Source organism: Lolium perenne, chromosome 6, assembly GCF_019359855.2.
Source record: "Lolium perenne isolate Kyuss_39 chromosome 6, Kyuss_2.0, whole genome shotgun sequence".
NCBI lineage: Eukaryota > Viridiplantae > Streptophyta > Magnoliopsida > Poales > Poaceae > Lolium > Lolium perenne.
The window spans coordinates 77,643,533-77,663,754 of NC_067249.2; the positions used below are offsets into that span (position 1 = coordinate 77,643,533).

At 48.0% G+C, this 20,222-nt stretch overlaps 1 pseudogene; it reads left to right on the top strand.

Annotated features, from left to right (window-relative positions):
- Positions 1-1,101: 1,101 nt before the first annotated feature.
- Positions 1,102-2,695, top strand: LOC127310420 (cytokinin dehydrogenase 7-like; annotated as a pseudogene).
- The last annotated feature ends 17,527 nt before the right edge of the window (positions 2,696-20,222 follow it).

Sequence of the window (20,222 nt, forward strand, 5' to 3'; positions counted from 1 at the left end):
CGCATATTTGGTCCATATTTGCGTCAGGACGGACACTGCGGAAGTTTTGCGTCGCGCCGCTGGAGCGCGTTTTTTATCCGTGCAGACGCAAACGGATGCGTCGCTCCGCTGGAGATGCCCTTAGCTGCATGACCTTGGACCTCTGGACCTCTGGACACGAGGAGAGATTCCGATTCCATGCTCTCCTCTGTGCACAAATCGCCAAACCAGGATAACTGGGAGCGGCGATTTGGCTCCCGGGAGCATTTGCTCCCGGTTTTTTCGAAAAATCAGAATAAATCAAAAACTTCTCAAAAAATTCCAAAAAAAAATCGTGCACGTACCTGATCATGACACGCACCACCGTGTAAAATGTCGTTGTAAAATGTCATCATATGCGCCCTGAACAAAAATGACAAATTTCTGACATGAAATGAGATCCAAAAATTTGAATCTCAGATCTGGAAATTTGTTATTTTTTCCTAGGACGCATACGATGACATTTCGCAGCGAAATTTCACAAGGTGGTGCGTGCTATTGTCTGGTACGTGCATGATTTTTTTCGGAATTTTTTGAAAAGTTTTGAAAAACAAAATTTGCTCCCCAAAAATCCGGGAGCAAGTGCTCCCGGGAGCCAAGACGAATTTTCGATAACTTCAGTACTTCACACCATCACCTGCCATTGCTGTCGCCCTTCCCTTCTTTCTTTAGATAGGACAAAACATCTCGTGAACCTCTAGTCAACCCCTATGCTACTAATCTCTGCGCACGCTGCTAACTGTTTGCACACACGGGCCAAGTTATCGAATCTCGAGGAAAAATGAACGTGGGCGATACGCGTGCGCACCACACACGTGCTCTACTACACTTTTTCCTTATTATCCCCCTCAAAAGGCAATACATTTCAAACTAATAATGCGAACATAAAATAAACAAGAAATCTGCACGACCAACATTTGTCAACTTCTGCTAGGCATAATGCTAGCCTATAAAATGTCATGAAGTACTTGACCGAAAACAGCACACAACCATCAATCTTTCTGTCTACTCACCTAAGAGCATCGAGCAGAGTAGCTTACAATCGTACCATACCATTTCTAAAAGAAATACACTCCTACTGCAATGGCAAGAACTGGCTTCGTCGCGTTTCTCATCGGCATGGCCAGCATCGTCTCCGTGGTCACCGGCCAGCTCCGGCATATGCCCGCAGGCGGCCTTCCCCATGATCTCTTTGCCCTTGGAATCGCCTCGAACATCCGCATCGATCGCAACTCGACGGCGATGGCGTCTTCAGACTTTGGCCGCATCATCGAGGCCGCGCCGGAGGCAATTCTCCACCCTGCCACGCCCAGCGACATCGCCGCGCTCATCGGGTTCTCCGCGTCCTCACCGGCGCCGTTCCCCGTGTCGCCGCGTGGGCAGGGCCATTCCGTACGTGGGCAATCTCTTGCCCCGGGCGGCGTCATCGTCGACATGCCCGCGCTTGGTCGCGGCCACCACAGCCGCATCAACGTGTCCGCGGACTACGTCGACGCCGGCGGTGAGCAGCTGTGGATCGACGTCCTCCGCGCTACGCTGGAGCAAGGCCTGGCGCCGCGCGTGTGGACGGACTACCTCCGCATCACCGTCGGCGGTACGCTCTCCAACGCTGGTATCGGCGGGCAGGCGTTCCCGGCACGGCCCGCAGATCGCCAACGTGCAGGAGCTCGACGTGGTGACAGGGACGGGCGACATGGTGACGTGCTCACGTGAGAAGAGCTCGGACCTGTTCTTCGCAGCGTTGGGCGGGCTGGGCCAGTTCGGGGTCATCACTCGGGCTCGGATCACGCTCGAGCAGGCCCCGAAGCGGGTCCGTTGGGTCAGGCTCGCATACTCGGATGTGGCCATGTTCACAAGAGACCAGGAGCTGCTCATTTCTAAGCGGGCTAGCCAGGCCGGGTTCGACTACGTGGAAAGCCAGGTCCAGCTCAACAGGACGCTGACCGAGGGCCCCAAGTCCACGCATTTATTCTCTGAAGCCGACATCAATAGGCTCGCTGGGCTCGCCTCACAGTCCGGCTCTTCCGCGATCTACATCATGGAAGTCGCCATGTACTACAACGACAGCACTGCCTCCTATGTGGACAAGAAATTGGAAAAGGTCCTACAGCAGCTGAGCTTTGTGCCAGGGTTCGTGTTCACGAAGGATGTGGCATATGTCCAGTTCCTTGATCGTGTCCGGGACGAGGAGCAGGTGCTCCGGTCTGCCGGACTGTAGGATGTGCCACACCCGTGGTTGAACCTCTTCATCCCCCGGTCACGCATTGTCGACTTCGAAACGGGCGTGATCAAGCGTCTCCTAGGGGGTACCAACCCGGTGGGGGTCATCCTCATGTACCCCATGAACACAGTTAAGTGGGATGACCGCATGACAGCTGTGGCACCCCTTGCAGGAGAGGATATGTTTTACACAGTGGGGTTGCTCCGGTCGGCAGTGGTTGCTAGTGACCTTGAGCTACTAGAGAGGGAGAACCAGACAGTGTTGTCATTTTGCGATAAAGAGGTCATTGGGTGCAAGCAATAACTTCCGCACCACATGTCCCATGATGGATGGCAACAACATTTTGGCGCAAAGTGGAGCAGAATGGCTGAGCTCAAGGCGAAGTTTGACCCTCACACAATATTGTCGCCGGGTCAAAGGATTTTCCATTCGACAGGAAGCGTTGTATCAACATAACTAGCAGGATGACCCGCGCATTTGCGGGGCTAGATTTTTGAGATATGAGTTGTGAATGATGTTTTGGCTTTTGTCATTTTCTTTCCTATATGACTTTTGGCCATTATTTTGCATCATTTGATTGTATATAGTTATGAATGATAATACTACACATTAATATCTAAAGTTAGGAACTGTGTTTACACATATCCCCCTCAATTTATATTTTTTGTTTAGTAGTGTGAATTTTCTTTTCATATTTAGTTTTTTGTGAGATCGATAACTAAATATAAAATTACACTCATTTTTAAATCATGTGTTCTCTTCCTTCGGCTGCCTTGTCATTAAGGCTAGATAGATGTATTATTTTATTGGTGCAATGCATTCTTCCCCATGTACTAATTAAAGTTGAACTAATATTTTCATGTTTTCATCTATTGAGTAGTTGAAATAGAATATTTCTCTTTTTTTACTGTATTGTGCCTTTATCTTTTCATTAAGTTAGATGATTTATTTATTTTATATAATGACATGAAGAATTTAAATTTATGATTATGTTTTTCTCTTGAGAGATTAAAAACATATATATGTTTGTATCTATGTACGATAAAAACACAAAACACATCAAGAATGTATCGTAATTTGAAAATTAAAAAATACGATGAATCCTTCACCTCCTTAAATTATACGTTGTACCCAAAAGTAATATTAATTGAATTCTTACCGGACAATGTTTTCTGTAGATTCTACAACTTTGAAGTTGCCAAATTAACATTTAGAATCTTTGATGAAAGAGTGACGTGAATTATATCACGCTTCAAACTGACGGGAAAACAAATTGAAAGTCACGTATTGGGTGCAGTCTGCAGTGATACGAAGACTTGGGTCAAGTCAGGCGTTCAAGCGGGCGTGAGCTCGCACCGTATACATCACAGTGGACCATGGAAATGAACCATGCTATTGATTTGTACCCCGCTTCTAAGTTGACTTTAATCCATCAGACGAAGGATCATATCCGGCTAGTATATGTCTCCTTTATGAATTGCAAGAGATTAATCCATCTCGTACGTGTGGCAGATGCTCATGAACCTAAACAACTGAGATATTTGGACTATATATATAGTCAGCCTTTATACTCTCGTTTCAGGTTTTAACTGGTCAACTCTATCGGTGTAGTAGTGGCTCTTGGTGCTGGACTGCCTGAAGACGAAAGTACGACCAGAGTTCACTTTGTCGGTCTTGAGGTCCATGACCAATGTGCGGAGTACTTGGAAACCACAGCGACACCGATGCCCCGTTATAAATGTTGTTGCGCTCTGCTGTTGAGCTAGAGCTGAACATTGGTGCAGGCCGAAAAATGATACTCTGGTAAATGTTGTAATAGCTTTGTTGAAATGTGGATGAAAATAAATCTATTTTGTAGATGCTGTCACTTGTCACCAGATCGATATCAAGCTTGTCGTCTAGACCTCGCTACCCGGGAAACAGTTCGGCGCGAGATCAATAAAAGACATCATCATAGGGGCCTTTTATATCTGAATTGATCGTCTACACTGCAGGTGTAGTTCAATATGTGCTTCTGCCGTTGTTGGAAAGCTGCATCAATCAATTCGAGACTCAAGATCTACTATTCCTTGATCTTGCAAATCTACTATTCCTTGATCTTGCAAACCTACAATCATGTTGGGATTTGATTGCATGAGGTCGTAGTTAGCATGTTATCAAAAATACAAATAGGAATGTGAATAATACTTGTAAATGAGCTTTTCATAAATTATTATAAATATGCTGGTCTATTTTCTTGATTAGATGTTTTACCTACATATGGAACATTCCAAACGTAATCATATAACATACAAAATACTACTGTATGTAATATAAATTCCACCTGAGAAACAAAATGCCCTTGCATGGCAGCCATTCCTTTGAAGTTAGCCCGTTTACCAATTTTAGCAGCAACAATTTGTCCATTAGGCTTGCTGAAATTGTGCCATCTTTACTCTCGTAATTTGTTATTAGTAAATCATTGAGAAAATTAAAATAAGGAATAATTAAGATAACGTTTTGTAGATATATAATACAAAAAAATCAGTACATGGCAGGCTACATGTCGGTGATCTGTGAGTGGTGGTATCTACCACTGATGCGATAAAACATCATATCACTACAGGAAATAGCTCAGGGCAAATATCTTTGCGTTGTATCCTCCGCAGAAAGCACGAATGATGGGGACACGTGGCAACTTCTTTTCTAAAGGTGATTCTTTGCCGAAGGCCATCCTTTGTCGTGAGGTTTTGATCTTTGCCGAGAGGCTTATTTCGCCGAGAGTTTTTCCCCAGTTTTAATGTAAGCTCGCTCGGCGAAAAAGTAAGCCTTTGCGATGCAAAACCATGGCAAAGCGGAGGACCTATGGAAAATAAGGACATGTTTCCTCAGGTTATATGCTGCTGTTGAGTACGTCCACCTTCAAAGTTTTATACCATATGTAGCAATGTGCAAAGGATTAGCAAATGTGATCTTAGTTTAATGAAGTGCATGTTGTATAATATAATTATATCATCACAACAAACTGAATCCAGCAATGCAGAACAACGTACATACTCTGAGGAGGAGAGATGAGGAAGGCTAGCGGCCTGATACTCCAGGTTCTTAATATTTTTCACTACACTGGTTTGATATCTACGTTCTGAATACAATTACATCAGAAAATCAAGTCAGTTGAAGCCATGCACATGGGATGATCAGCTGATATGTGTATGCTATAACCAGATCGTAAATATCACGCTTTTCTAAGTTTCGTCTCATCCTATTGAGCATCACAGATCACGCATAAAGCAGCGAACGATCTAAATTCAGATGAACTAATTGCATCCACATGCATAGTGAAGTATCACTTTAATTGAAGATAGGAATGTGGGTATTTAAGTTTAACTGAGGAAGCAGAATACCAAACCTGAAGTTAGACGGTGAGGTGATGGAGTTGGTCAGCAGGAGAACCACTGCCATGCCCGACAGCAAATTGAAGGCTGGCCTGCATATGTTATCACCAGATAATGTATTCAGATTGTTCTTCCCGCAGCCAGTGCCCTTTGTGTGAAGCTTCCCGTGGAATCTGTGATCGCGATTGTGCGCCGAATTAAAGCCCAGGAAACTTTCAAACGCAGGCACACTTGCATGGAGTCTGAACTCCTCGTGGCTAATCCATGGCAGCAGACAACATATTTTCAGAGACGACTTCCGCACAGTCTTGTGGCTAATCCATGGCGGCAGACTCCATGCAGCAGACCGCACCATTGGTTTGTACCATCGCCCACCGGCGGCGCTGTGGCTGCAAGCCGAGGAAGATTGGATATATACGTTTAGGGTTTGCATTGGCCAAAGGGATAGAGTTTCTGTTAAGATATATAGGTGGAGACTAGCAAAAATACCCGTGCGTTGCTACGGATTCATAGAAAACGACACGTAGAAAATGGCAAGTACAACCATTTGGAAGTGTGGGTCACGAAAAACAGCAGCATTGGCGCCGTCTAGAGTAGCATGCATTCTCGAGGCTGATCGAGGGTAGTGGCGCTCACCGACGGCACACCCACCTCCAGTCATGTGCTGCGCGTCGCATTGAGAAGAACACATGAGTTGAAGTCTCTTCAGATTGTAAGAAATCAATAATGTAGCCTTATTATGCAAAGTTTTTTGAGAAGTCCATGAGTATAATATGTTTAGCTTTCTATGAGCAATGCAGATTACTTTTCCTTTGTTCTGCCGGTACTGAGTTCTGAGCTTGCATGAAAGTCCGTTTTGTTTTTACCACAAAGCATATACAGTATGCGTTTTACAATCTAGAAAAGGCAATATAAAGTGTGAATTTTTTCTTCAACATTGGACGGACGAATAATTCAAACTTCGACAAATAACTTTCCTGTGTACTCTGCGATGGAGACAATGAATTAATTGCTCAACAAATAATCCAAGCTGTGTAACTCAAAGGCTCAACTGAATTCCAGGGTGAATCTTATCCAACTTTTCGGTTAGGGACTTCAAGATGTTGATGCGGCAGCAGCTGGTGCTAGCCATCCCGTGCGCTCAGGCATTGTTGCAGTACGGCACGCACCCGCAGAAGTACGCCAACTACAGCCCCAACATGGATGAAGGTGCTGCGGCTCAATATGAAGGCTCGATTGGGCTGACTTTCATCCTGCCGTTGAAGCGGTTGTTCTCGTTCCTGTCGTTATTGAAGCAGTGGTGCACCACTCACACCTCCAGGCGAACCTGCGCGCTCGGCATCACCATCAGCACACGTACCGGCTAGAGAGCGCCGTACCGATTATCGCCAGCCGGACGGTGCCGTCCGGAAGAACCGGTGCATAATCGCCGCCGGTCCTGTTGCGACTTGCGACAGTCGTTCTGCAACCCAGGTCGAAAGCACCCGAAGCCGATGCCGAATAGGTAGGGGATGTCGAAGCTGCCGCATCACGGCTGGCAGTCAGGCTCCTCCAAGGTGTTAGCGGCGATGTATAACGGCAATATGTAGCAGGGCAGAAAAGAAGATCAATGCCAGCGACGGCAACATCGCTTAGGACATCATCATGCTCAGCGGCAGAGGGAACGGGCAGTGGGATGAGTTAAAGAGGTCGTTGAAATCTTCATCCGCCGCCTCACGCTAGATCTTCGAACACTTTGTCCACCTCCTCACGCTAGATCGTTCTTGGCCGCAAAGCTGAAGACGATGTCGTCAGTGAGGCCCTCATCGACGGATGTCGTGGTCAGCGATCCGATAGGAACTCATCTCCGTGGTGCAGTCACAGCGGGCTGGATACGTATCGTGTTGTTCTGGTCCCGATCGGACTTTCATGAACCGACTCAATCACGAACTCTTCTAGCTGTGTTGGGCGACGGACGGACGGGATTGACGTGCTGCTCCTGAAGCTACTCCAACTTGACACCGTATGTGTTGCACGTCCACCAGAACCCGCGGCCTCGCCGTCGCAGCAAGGTTCGAACGGTTCGCTGGGGCAGGGGCCAAGACAGGCGAGCGAGGAGCTTTCTCCGGCGTTGGCTTGATCGAGTGGGTTAATGAAACCATCGATCTAAAGCATCGTCGCCTATACGGCCGCCACCGCCCGTTTCTCTGCCGTATCCAGTGTCGCCGCCCCGGAGAGCTGGCTTAAGATGGAGTCTCAATTAATCGAGCGATGCAACGAGTTAATTTGGGACAGGCCTAGAACATACGTATATATGATGTAGGCCTGACTACTTTTTGATCGAAACCAACCCCTACCTGTATAGACCGGACTGTTTTGGTTCGGATCAAACTCTTCTCTATTCTCTAGTATGTACCTGCCAATGTGGGCAGCACGGTTGACAACGGACGAAACCAACACGTGACGGACGATCGAAACTTGATGGACCAAACTACGGAAACGCTTCGTACTTTATTATTAGGTATAGACGTGGAGAGTTTTCTTTCTTCCGTAGAGTTTCCGGAACGTCCGCAAGTTAATCTAGGCTATTGATTTTTTTATGAACTATGTTTAGCTAATCTGCACCGTAGATTGTCTGTTGTTTTAATAATATAATAGATCAGCGACAACACCACTAACACTTTTTAATAGACTAACAACATGTAGGAGAAATTTTTGTGTATAGTGTACAAAATAGGTGTTGCTAGATTGCATTTCAAATGTACCACTAGTAGAAACAAGGGCTTTTGCACCGGTTCGAAAAGACCATATGCACCGGATGCCAAACCGGTGCAAAAGGCCCCCCTTTTGCGCCGGTTCAGTTACGAACCGGTGCTAAAGGGGGCACCACGTGGCCCGTTGTGGAGCGCCCAATACGAACTGGTGCTAAAGGGTTATGCCGCGGCAACGTTTTGGTGCCCTTCCTTGCCGCGGCAGACTCTGCCGCGGCAGGAAATTACACTAAAACGCTGCCGCGGCAGAGTCTGCCTCCATTCGAAACACGTTATAATGAAGACACATATATATAGGAAACCATTATATTAGATATATCAATCGAAGTGACACATGTTCATGCATATATATATGTGTCTACATCAACTTTCAAAATAATTTCTATTCAATATTAGACGGGGGGCACATAGTGTGCTCTGTCTGGAGCTATGAATTGCTCAAGTAAGAATCCCGCTAGTTCTTCATGAATTGCTCGTACACGCTCGGTTGCTAGAAGACCGTCCTGCAACCGTTGGATCTAGTAATTTCAAGAAGGTACGGTGATCAGTATATATATATATGTATGTGAATGAAGAACAAGGTGATAAAATAAAGTCATGAATGTTGTTTACGTACTTCAAGTTGATCTAAAATTTTGGTCACATGGTGGGTATTCTGACGAATGAACTCGCAAACGTAGAACTTGCATAAATTATTCCTGTCCTCTTGCCTCAAGCACTTTACGAGAACAAAGTTCAATCAAAATAATAATCAAGGATGGTAATAATGGTATTGAAACTAGAATCAAAGAGATGCACGGCCTAGCTAGTAGTACTTACCGGTACAGGTTTTAGTCGAAGCTCTTTATTCCGTAAACCCGGAGCCTTGTTGGTGAACCGTTTCTAAGCCCTCTGGAGGATATCAGCCATGTCCTCCCATGCCGCAAGAGGTTTACTCTTCGAGTCCATGACTTCTACTACTCCGGTGTCAGGTTCAATGACTAGCAGGATGTAGTGAAACCCGCAGACATATATATGCATAACTCATCAATTACACTTAACACATGGAGTAAGCGAAAAAGATTTAATGTGTGAAGACGGTAACACTCACGCAAAGTTGTAAGGAAATAGTATTTCCCTTTTGTATGAGTTTTTCCTTAAGGCATATACCAAGTTATTCTTCATGTACTTGGGAGAGTTGTTGACAGTATACTCATTCACGGTATATGGGTCAACGAACCCAATATCATAGATTTGCCCAAATTTGCATTCACGGATCTTCATTCTGCATAATATAGCGAGAGTATAGTTATATGCATGCAATGGACGAGCCGCGGTAGAGACTTAATTACAAAAATAATACTTACAGACAATAGGCACTCATCAGAGATTTTTCGAGGGCGTCTTGATTGAATAACTGAAATAATTCAGAAAATTCGATGTTCACCACGTCAGTTCGCCTGTAGTGCTTATCTTTGATTGCCACCATGATCCAGTTCCGACCGTCCTTACATGCATCCAAGTACCAATTATGCAGTATTTGCAGTTGTGTTGAGAGATGAGGCAACTCCTCAGCTCTGACAAGAGGTTGCCTGTACTTGTACTAGTATGCTATTTAGACATCATCCGTGTGAATGAATTCAAGGCGGCTTAAGTACTCAGGAATACTTATATCGTTCGCATCTGCCTCGTCTTTGTATAGTGCTACCATCTTCGGATCAAGGCAGTCTATGATATTAGGATACACTTGGAGCAGGGGGCACGAGTTTTTCTGGGTTCCAAGCTGGGGAAGTGGTTTCCCTTGTACCTTACTTGTTTCCCACCGCTCTTTTGCTACCACATTTGACTTGCGAATAGACCGGTCATAGTTCGATGAAATACTTGGCTCAGGTTGATGAAGGTATTTCAGCATTTTCAACTTTTTTTCCTTGGGTATAGGTGGCTCGGGCTCAGGCTGGGGCTTTTCTTGCCAAACATGGATTTCATGTGTTGTTCCTTTGCGATCTTGTCATTTTCCCCATCTGTATAGTCATAAGGTCTCTTGGGAGGAACCTTAGGTAGTCTTGGGAGGGTCTCTTGTTTGCGTTTCGGTGATCGATTACGACTCATTGTCGGAGCGCTCCGCTTTGTGCTCTTAGACTGAGTGGTGGGCTGCGGCGGCGGAGAAGGCTCACGCGGAGGCGGAGAAGGCTCACGCGCCGGCGGAGAAGGCTCACGCTGAGGCGGAGAAGGCTCATGCGCCGGCGGAGAAGGCTCATGCGCCGGAGGAGAAGGTTGGCGTGATGGAGACGGCTGACGCACTGGAGATGGTGCCGTCCAACCTGGAATCACAATGAATTCCTTTCGCCATAGAACTGTAGTGTTCTTGGCTTCTCCCAGCTCTAGCAAATCCCCTCCACCGGCAGGGTGGTCAAGCTTTAGCGGCCCATACCCATACATAACTTGATCCACCCCGGCAACAACGTAGCCATGTGGAACCGGTTTGAAGTGGTATCTTTGATCAGGTACTGGCAGTAAGACATAGCCGATCGCCGCCTTGAGCGTTAAGTAGCCCATCGTTTTGAAATGTAGCTCACAAGGTGTCGACTATGTGATATGATCCACAGTGTAGAGAGGAGTCTTCTGCGGATCCACAGGGGAGCGAGGAGCCATCGGTGGATCCACACAGTAGTGAGGACCATCTGCGGATCCACATCTGCATCATCACCCGGCAGCTCCGTGGAAGCCACGCTGCTTTTTCTCTGAGATCCCTGGCCCCTAACATCGAATGCAGCTTCTTCTATCTGTGGATTAGGTTGATGTTGGGTGACCATTTGGGAGCCTGATGATATCATCTGCCTCACTTGCTCCTCTAGCTTAGCAACGTGTTCTTGAACCACATCTGTTTTCCTCAGACGGCTTCTATCGGGATATTTCTTTGTTTCTGCAGGAAACCCAATACACCACGGCTTGCCACCTGGTATGGTTCGTCTTTGTCCTGGGTGTTCAGGATTCCCAAGGGCGCGTGCGAGCTGGTCCTTCTCTCTTTCGGGACGGAACTTCCCCTCTTCAACTTCCTTTGCAACATTTCTAAAGGCTTCGATGGGAAGTGGATTTTTCTTATGTCTTGGTGTATATATACAGTTCCCTTGTGCGTTCAACGTGCCCCCATGCGCGTAGAACCAATCCCTTGACCGCTGGTTCCATTTCCGTACCTCTAGCTGGATCCTCTTTTCAATTAGGTCATTCTCCCATTTCTCCCACTTAGGCCTGCCAGCCTTGCAGCCTCCTCGCATCATGGTATGGAAGTACATCTTATTAGCAGCATTTTTCTTATTGGTCTCTGACCTTGTCTTTGACCTCTCCGATGTCTTGTACTTCACAAATTCCTCCCAGTGGTCTTTTATCTTCTCATAGGGGCCATTGAAATCCGGAGTCTTATTTTCCTTGACAAAGAAGTTGTCCAATTTCTTCTTGTAGTCGTTTAACTGTACTGCCATCTTCATAAGAGCCCACTTCTTGACTCTTCGATGTACGCTATTCAGCTCGGGATCCTCAGGGTCTGGCCTGTCATTCTCACCATCAGAGTCAGCTGGCTCCGGTGTCGAGGGTACTCCTCGGCAATGCCCTCCGATTGGGGCTTAGGGTTGATGGAATCCTGCAAGCTAACACGAGACATCGGTTCACAGACAAGCGGGGAGAGCGATTTACCCAGGTTCGGGGCCCTCGATGAGGTAAAACCCTTACGTCCTGCCTGTCTGTTCTTTATTATGAGAATAATGGGTTACCATGGGGTGCCGAATAGTTCGCTGAGATCTCGTCGAGAGGCTAAGCGCTGCGACGACCTAGCTCTAGACTTTTGGTGGCTAAAGCTGCTAAGATTGATTGTGTCCCTCGGCAGCCCCTTTCCTGGCCTTTATATAGGGGGCCAGGTCTCAAGAGGTCTAACCGAGTACGACTAGGTTTACAGTAGTTTTAAATTTAATCTTTCCTTGTTCGGCTGCTTCCTCGCCTTGCCCGCCAAGGAATCTTCTGGTACGCCGTCCTGGTGGCCTGTCTTGCCTCCAAGCGTCTTCATGGGCCTCCAACTAGACAATACAGGATAGGGCAATGTCGGTTACCCGAAGGGTAATGCCCACGTCAGTAGCCCCCGAGTGTCTAGCCGAACATAGTTCGGGTAGAGACTGAAGCATGTCTCCTTCTGATGTTCTTCTCCTTGATTGTTCTTGTTCATCTTGAATCAGCATCATCTTCTTCTGTCGGGTGCGCGTCAGCGCTCCCGATGGGAGTAGCCCCCGAGTCTAGGTACGGATGCTTGTAATCCGTGCGTAGACTCAAGTTGTACCACTCGAACGTTCTGCTCTGCCGAAGTTTTTTTGCAAGTCTTCACAGGTCATCCGACATATTTTCCGCAAGCAAGGGATGATGAGTAACGTGCCCAACTTTTGTTGGTTAACTACCGATGGCAAAACAATGTTACCCTACACAGAATCAAGTCCCCGGGCATGATCCCGGAGTGCAAAAAAGTTCTGTCGGGTGCGCGTCCAGCGCTCCCGATGGGAGTAGCCCCCGAGTCTGGGCACGGGCGCTTGCAACCGGGCGCAGACTCAAGCTGAGCAATCATCTTTTTCTTCATCCTTTTTTCTTCGAGTCCTCATTCTGTCGGGTGCGCGTCAGCGCTCCCGATGGGAGTAGCCCCCGAGTCTGGGCACAAGATCATTCGATGTTTTCTCCATTTTTCTTCGGCTGCTCACAACAATCTCTATGACATCACTGTTGACGTACTGCTGCTGTGGTTTGATTGACAAGACTTGGCCTGGCGGGCCCGCCCTAGTTCTGCGCGGGCAGTTTTTAGGACTTGACTAGTGCACACACGGCGACCGAGGCGTCTCCTCGATTTTCGCACATCGTGGGAATAATGGGCCACCGGTTCCGTTCTTTCTTTAAGCGCCACGTGTAAAGTCAGATTTGCTCCACCTCCCACGATGCCTGTGGAGTTATGGCCACGATCTCGCACAAATTCTTACGGCATAAATAGAGGGCCTCCTCATTTTTACTTTTCACGCCTCTTTACTGCTCATCTTCCTGTTCAAGCTCTCCTGCCTCCCCTGCTCCTCCTTCAGAAGCTCTGCACGCCATGGGCAAGAAGAAGAGCGCCAGCACCTCTGACACGGCCAAAGTCAGCCGCGATTGGAGCGCCTCCGCCATTTCCGATCGCGACGTGAACAAGCTGCGCGCCCTCGGCTTCATCTCCGCATCTGACGACGATATTCGTCTTCCAGGTGCGGTTTCTCGCACAAGGCCCCCGAAGGGCTTCACCGTCATGTTCATCGCCTTCCTGTTCCGCGGTCTCTCTCTTCCGGCCCACGAGTTCCTTCGCTCCCTTCTTTTCTTCTACGGGATTCAGCTCTGGCAGCTGACCCCAAACTCCATTCTCCACCTCTCCATCTTCATCACCGTTTGTGAGGCCTTCCTTGGCATTGACCCCCACTGGGGTCTTTGGAGGAAGATCTTCTACGTGAAGCGTCACAACGACAGCAATGGCCCCCCCGTCGTCGGTGGCGTTGGCTTTGTTGTTAGGAAAGAGGTCGACTACTTCGACTACCCCATGAAGGAATCCGTCCAGGGCTGGCGCAACAAATGGTTCTACCTGCGAGATCCCATAGTGCCTGGGCGGCGCTCGAATCTCCCTCCCTTCGATGACGTCTTGGTAGCTCACCAGAAGAAGTCCTGGCGAAACGCCCTTTCTCCCGAAGAGAGGGTGACAGCCGACAGACTGTTTGAGCAGGTCGTCGTCCTGAAGAATACGGGAGGCTTGACGATGTGCGACACTGAAGTAGTTTCAGTGTTCTTGCAACATCGAGTGCAGCCGCTAATGTCTCGACCCCACCAGTTATGGCTTTATACTGGCAAGGGTGACAAGTCAAGGATCAGCTCTGCCGACCTGTCGGAAGATGAGCTTCGGGACGAGGTTCGCCGCTTGACGTGCCTCAGTATGAAGGATAACATTGTCTTGACATCGGCTCGTCCTCCTTACGATTTTGACCATCTCCCGACTGAGGTAATCTCTGTTCCTCCTTGCTTGCTTTCATCTCTTCGTTCTTCGTTGTGTCCACTTTCTCCTTTTTTTCTGATAGGCCTCCTCCGTGGTTCAATGCTATCCTCCTTCGTTGGAAAGCGGTGTGGAACCAGAGGACGATGACGATGGTTCTGAGGGGACCGAGGACGTCTAGCAGGTCTTCGAGGACAGCGATGTCCAAGAGGACGACACTGCCGAGGAGGCCGCTTTCACCAGGAGCAAGCGTCGCTTGCAGATAGACGAGGATTTTATCACAACGGCTGAATCAAGTCCCAATGAGCAAGATAATGATGCCGTTGGAGCTTCTCTGCCTTCTCCTGCCGACAAGGGGCCGTCAGGCTTCTTTGCTGCCGAAGATGACCTGGAACTGTGAGCATTTTTACTCCTTCATAATTTGTCCTTTGTCATTTTGTATGCTAATCATTCTCTTTTCTCAAGTAGCTCTGATGACGATCATGTTCCTCTCGCAAAGAGGTCTAAATTATCTGTTGAGAGAGCGGCATCAGCTAAGGAACCGAATCCTTCTCCTGCCAAGTCGACGCCTCCCACGAGGACGGCCGTGGAAAAAATTCCAGTGTCGAAGGTTATTCCTCCTAGCGACGCTCCTACTTCGTCGGCTGCTCGCGACCACGTAAGTATTTACTCTACCTTGTTTTGCTGAATTTTCTTCATGTCAACTGAGTCTTCTTGATTTCCCTTGCTGCAGCTGATTTATGCCACAGTCGATGCTGTGGTAGATTTCGCTGAACAGTTTACTCGACTGGAGGCTGAAAACGCCCAGCTTCGGAAGACTGTCAAGTCTTCGGCTGATCAAGTGCTGGAGGCCAACAGGCTTGCCACCGACACCAAGAAGGAAAACGCCTTGCTGAAGGAGGAGCTATCAAAGCTGAAGCAGCAGATGAAGGATGAACAGGACGCCAGGCGTGCGGCAGCGGTTGCAGTCGATAAAAAGGAAGGCGTCCTCCGCGAATCCATCAAGGATTTACTGGGTAAAATTGGCGACACATAGTTTCTTTCTTGGTATTTCCCTACTGGCTACTGATTTGTCTTTCTTTCAGAGGCCGCCAATATAACCGTCACTCGACGCCATCAGCTTCGGGAGGACTCCACATCCGATGCCCTGTAGCTTGCTGCTGATCTAACGTCCAAGTCCTTGGGCTCCTGCAAAAGACTAGAGGAGCATTGTCGAGGCTGTACTCGATGATCTTCCCGAAGATGAAGCAGGACAAGACCCTTGGCGAGATGGCGGATGCTTTTCTTGTTGATTCTTCCGAGCCTGTGGAGGTATTGAAACGCCGTTCTCGATTGTTTGGGGCGGTTCTTACTTTTGAGCTGCTAATGGGTCATGGGATGGGGTCTGACTTGGAGAAGTTATCTAAGGCATTTCCTGTGGATGACGACAACCATTTAGTCGACCTTGAACCCTTCAAAAGATAGGCAGTGACTTGTGCCAATCAACTCCTAAAGTTGGTAGACGAAGCACAGGCCAAGCCTACTCCTGAAGCTGCCCCTGGCTCATCGTCAGCGCCTCCTTGAACTTGTTGCTTCATTAATTGTAAATAAGACCAATCGTAATTTGACTTAGTCCTATTTTATTTCGGCTCTGTTGCACATTCGAACAATCTTTTGGATGTAACATATATGCCACGCGCTCCCGATGGGAGTTTTATGCTAATGTCGTTCTGAATCGAAGATTGTACTGCAGATTCCTTCATCTTCTTCTCGTGTCGAGCTTTTCTCAAATCCTTCGACTAACGATGAATCTGACCTTGTTCGCCGCTTACGTGACCAAGTGTCTCGTTTAAATAAAGACATTACTTCTCTTCGGGCCATGGTAGCGTTGGTGAAGAAAAAGGGCGAAATAGCAACTGCTATTGAGCAATATGCTCTCGATGGTCTTCATGTCGCCACCGAAAGTTTGGGCTGTAAGTGCTTCCCCATCTTCTGATTCCTGGCGTAGCTCGGATGTTCTTTTTAACTGATATTCGTTCCTTTTCAGTTGTATCTTCAGATAAATCCGAGGAGAACAGGAATATCCATTAAAAGGTCGAGGCGATGACTGATGTTGCTCACCCGAAGCACGATCTGTGGCTGCATCATCCGAAGGCTGTTATCATGGCGAAGTTTGAGCATCGGGTGGAGAAGGCGCATTACTACTTCGATAAGTTCCACGCCCATCTCATGATGGTTTGGAAGACTTTGTTTCCTCTGGACCAGGCACCCGAAACCCTGTCTTCCTTGTTCACCCGATTCAAGTCGCCCGAAAGGATTCGGCAGTTGGTGCGGAAAGAGCTTCTGGCTGGTGCTGAACTTGCCTTTGCTTCGGTATTGGCATGTCATCCATCCTTAGACTTGAGAGCCGTAGCAAACACCGAGAGGAGTTTAGGCCAATATTATGATATTTCTAGAGGCCCTGCATATACCATTATCTCTCGGATGGAGTCATGCCTTGAGAGGGAACTAAGGGGTCAAGGGAACCAGGGAGCCCAGTCATGAATGTAATAACCTTGTACCTGCATAAGATTGTTTTGTACAAATTTACTGCGTGCGTTATATGCTATGTTGGTTTAATTGGTAATTTATTGTCGAGGGCGGCTGAGTGATCAGTTCAACCTGCTCTCTCGACGACTTCGTTGAATTTTGCAATGTTATTGCGAAGTCGATATGTAAATTTTGTAAGAGCGAGACCCATCGACTTAGTCGAGGGAATTAAACGCTTGGCTTCGTCACGCGGTGCACCGGTTTGAGCCTTTTTTTGTGATAATGTAACCATCGACTGCAGCACTCGCGTATTTTCTCGAGGCTTGGATTGGTTGTTTTGGTGTGTCATTAATCTTAGCTCTCGTTGAGAGTATTTAATCAATGACACTGTGTAGGCGTATTCTTTAGGCCAGCGCTCCCGATGGGAGTAAGAGCCAATGGTAGGGGCCCCGAACGATCTGTTCGGGTGATAGGGCCTAAATGAAGAAAAAAGGTAGAAAACCTGATTAGAACTTTATTCATAATGCAAAAGTAACCTTAAGGGCTGTCGAGTAATAAAAACAATTGTATCCTATGTATAGAACCGTCGCAACTGTGCAATGTTCCATGGATTCTCGACGTCTTTTCCTGAAGCTGGGTTTTTGAGCCGATATGCTCCTCATGGTATCACTTCAGTGACCATGTATGGTCCTTCCCATGGTGATTCAAGTTTCAAGGGTCTTTCTTGCTTCAGCCGAAGTACCATATCCCCAGCATTAAAGTTTCGGCTGCGTATTCGTCGGCTATGGTAATTTCTCAACGCATGTTGGTATACCGTCGTTCTTGCCAAGGCGATATCTCTTGCCTCATCGAGGAGGTCCACAACATCCTGCATCGCAATGTTGGAAGAAGATTCTGTGTACGCTGTCACCCGGGGAGCTTCAAACCGAACATCGGCTGGTAGAACTGCTTCGGCTCCATGCACCAAGAAGAACGGAGTGTACTGAGTCGACCTGTTAGGCGTAGTGCGCAAACTCCATAGCACAGACGGTAACTCCTCAACCCTGGCTCCAGCTGCGCCTGTAAGGCGTTTCTTGAGGCCATCCCCTATTAGACCATTGATCCTTTCCACCTGCCCGTTGGTCTGTGGGTGGGCCACTGATGCAAACTTCAATTTGATTCCTCCGTCGTCACAAAACTTTCGGAACTCTTTGGAGTCGAAGTTAGATCCGTTGTCTGTGACGATACTATGGGGCATACCAAACCGACAAGTTATTCCTCTGAAAAACTGAACTGCTGTTTCGGCCTTCTGGTTTCGAACGGGCACTGCCTCGATCCACTTGGTGAACTTGTCAACTGCGACCAGTAAGTACGTGTGCCCTCCAGGCAACGACCTCGGCAGTGGTCCAACTTGGTCGAGTCCCCACTGGGCAAAGGGCCAGGCTAGAGGTATTGTCATTAGATCTGTTGCAGGGGCGTGCGGCTTTGGAGAAAAGCGCTGACAGGGGTCACATTTCATGACTAGATCTTGAGCATTCGACGCCGCCGTTGGCCAGTAAAATCCTGCCCTGAAGGCCTTTGCTACAAGGGCCCTGCTTCCTGCGAGGTGTCCGCAAGTTCCCTCATGTATCTCGCGCAACAGTGCTTTTCCATCGTCAATGGCGATACACCTTTGGAAGATACCCGAGATGCTACGCTTGTAAAGCTTGCCATTAACCACAGTGAAGGCCTTTGACCGTCTGACGATCCGCCTTGCTTCCACAGGATCCTCCGGCAGCTCCTGCTTTGTCAGGTATGCTAGGAATGGTTTGGTCCATAGCGGCTCGAGGAGGAGGACTTGCTCAGCCGATGAAGGTGAAGGTTCTTCGACAGTTTGTTGCTGGCTTGCCGCTGATTCATCAGTCGACAGTTTTGAGGGTGCCGAAGCTTTCTCTTTTATCGATCGCTGAGCAATGACTTCGTAGAACACTCCGTCTGGGATGGGGGAGCACATGGACCCGATATTCGCCAGAGTGTCGGCTTCCTCGTTGCTGGCTCTGCCGATATGTTTGAGCTCGCATCCTTCAAACTTGGCTTCCATATTTTGATACAACTGTCGATAGGCGATCATGTTGTCACTGACCGCGTCACATAAGTTCATCGACTGCTGCACCACCAAGTTTGAGTCTCCGTAGATTTCTAGGCGAGTTGCCCCGCATGCCTTCGCCATCCTCATTCCGTGCAGCAACGCTTCATACTCTGCTTCATTGTTCATCGGCAGGGAGAAGTTCATACGTAGTATGTACTTCATCTTATCTCCCTATGGTGATATCAATATCACTCCTGCTCCTGCGCCCGTGCTCCGTTTTGACCCGTCGAAATACATTGTCCATGATTCCGACATGTCGGGTGCTGCTGGTGTCTGCGACTGGATCCAATCTGCCACGAAATCTGGAAGGACTTGGGATTTTATCGCCGTTCGATTAACGTAAGTTATATCGTGTGGCGCTATCTCGATGGCCCATTGGGACACTCGACCCGTGGCTTCTGGGTTAGTCATTATGTTCTTCAATGGTGCTTCACTTACGACGACAATCGGGTGCTCCGTGAAATAATGACGCAGCTTGCGAGCCGACTTCCATACTGCATACGCGCTTCTGATGATGAGGGTATCTCTGCTTCGCGGGTGTGAGTACTTCACTGAGGTAGTAAACAGGCCTCTGAACACCGTGGACTTTTCCTGCCTCTTCTCGCTCGACAACCAAAACACTGCTGAAGACTTGTGCTGTTGCGGCTATGTACATAAGCAGCGTTTCTTTCTCGCGCGGGGTTACGAGGACTGGGGACGTTGACAAGATTTTCTTCAGGTTGTCGAAGGACTCCTGCGCCTCTTTTGTCCACTCGAACTTTTCTGACTTTTTCATCAGGTTATAGAAAGGCAAAGCTTTTTCTCCTAGCTTGGCGATGAATCTACTAAGCGCTGCTAGACGTCCTGCCTACTGCTGCACTTGGTGCAGGTTCTTTGGTGGCTTCATGTTGAGAATAGCTTTGATCTTCAAAGGGTTGGCTTCAATCCCCCTGGCTGAAATGAAGTACCTGAGTACTTGTCCCCCTGGCACTCCGAAGAAGCATTTTTTGGGATTCAGCTTGATTTTATACTTGTCTAGGTTATCGAAAGTTTCCCGTAAGTCATCGATGAGAGTGGCGGCGTGCTTCGTCTTCACCATGATGTCGTCGATGTAAACTTCGATGTTCCTCCCAATCTGCTCTCCAAGGCAAGCCTGCATGCAACGTTGATAAGTTGCTCCTGCGTTTTTCAACCCGAAGGTCATGACGTTGTAACAGAAAACGCCGTGTGGGGTGATGAACGCGGTTAGCTCCTG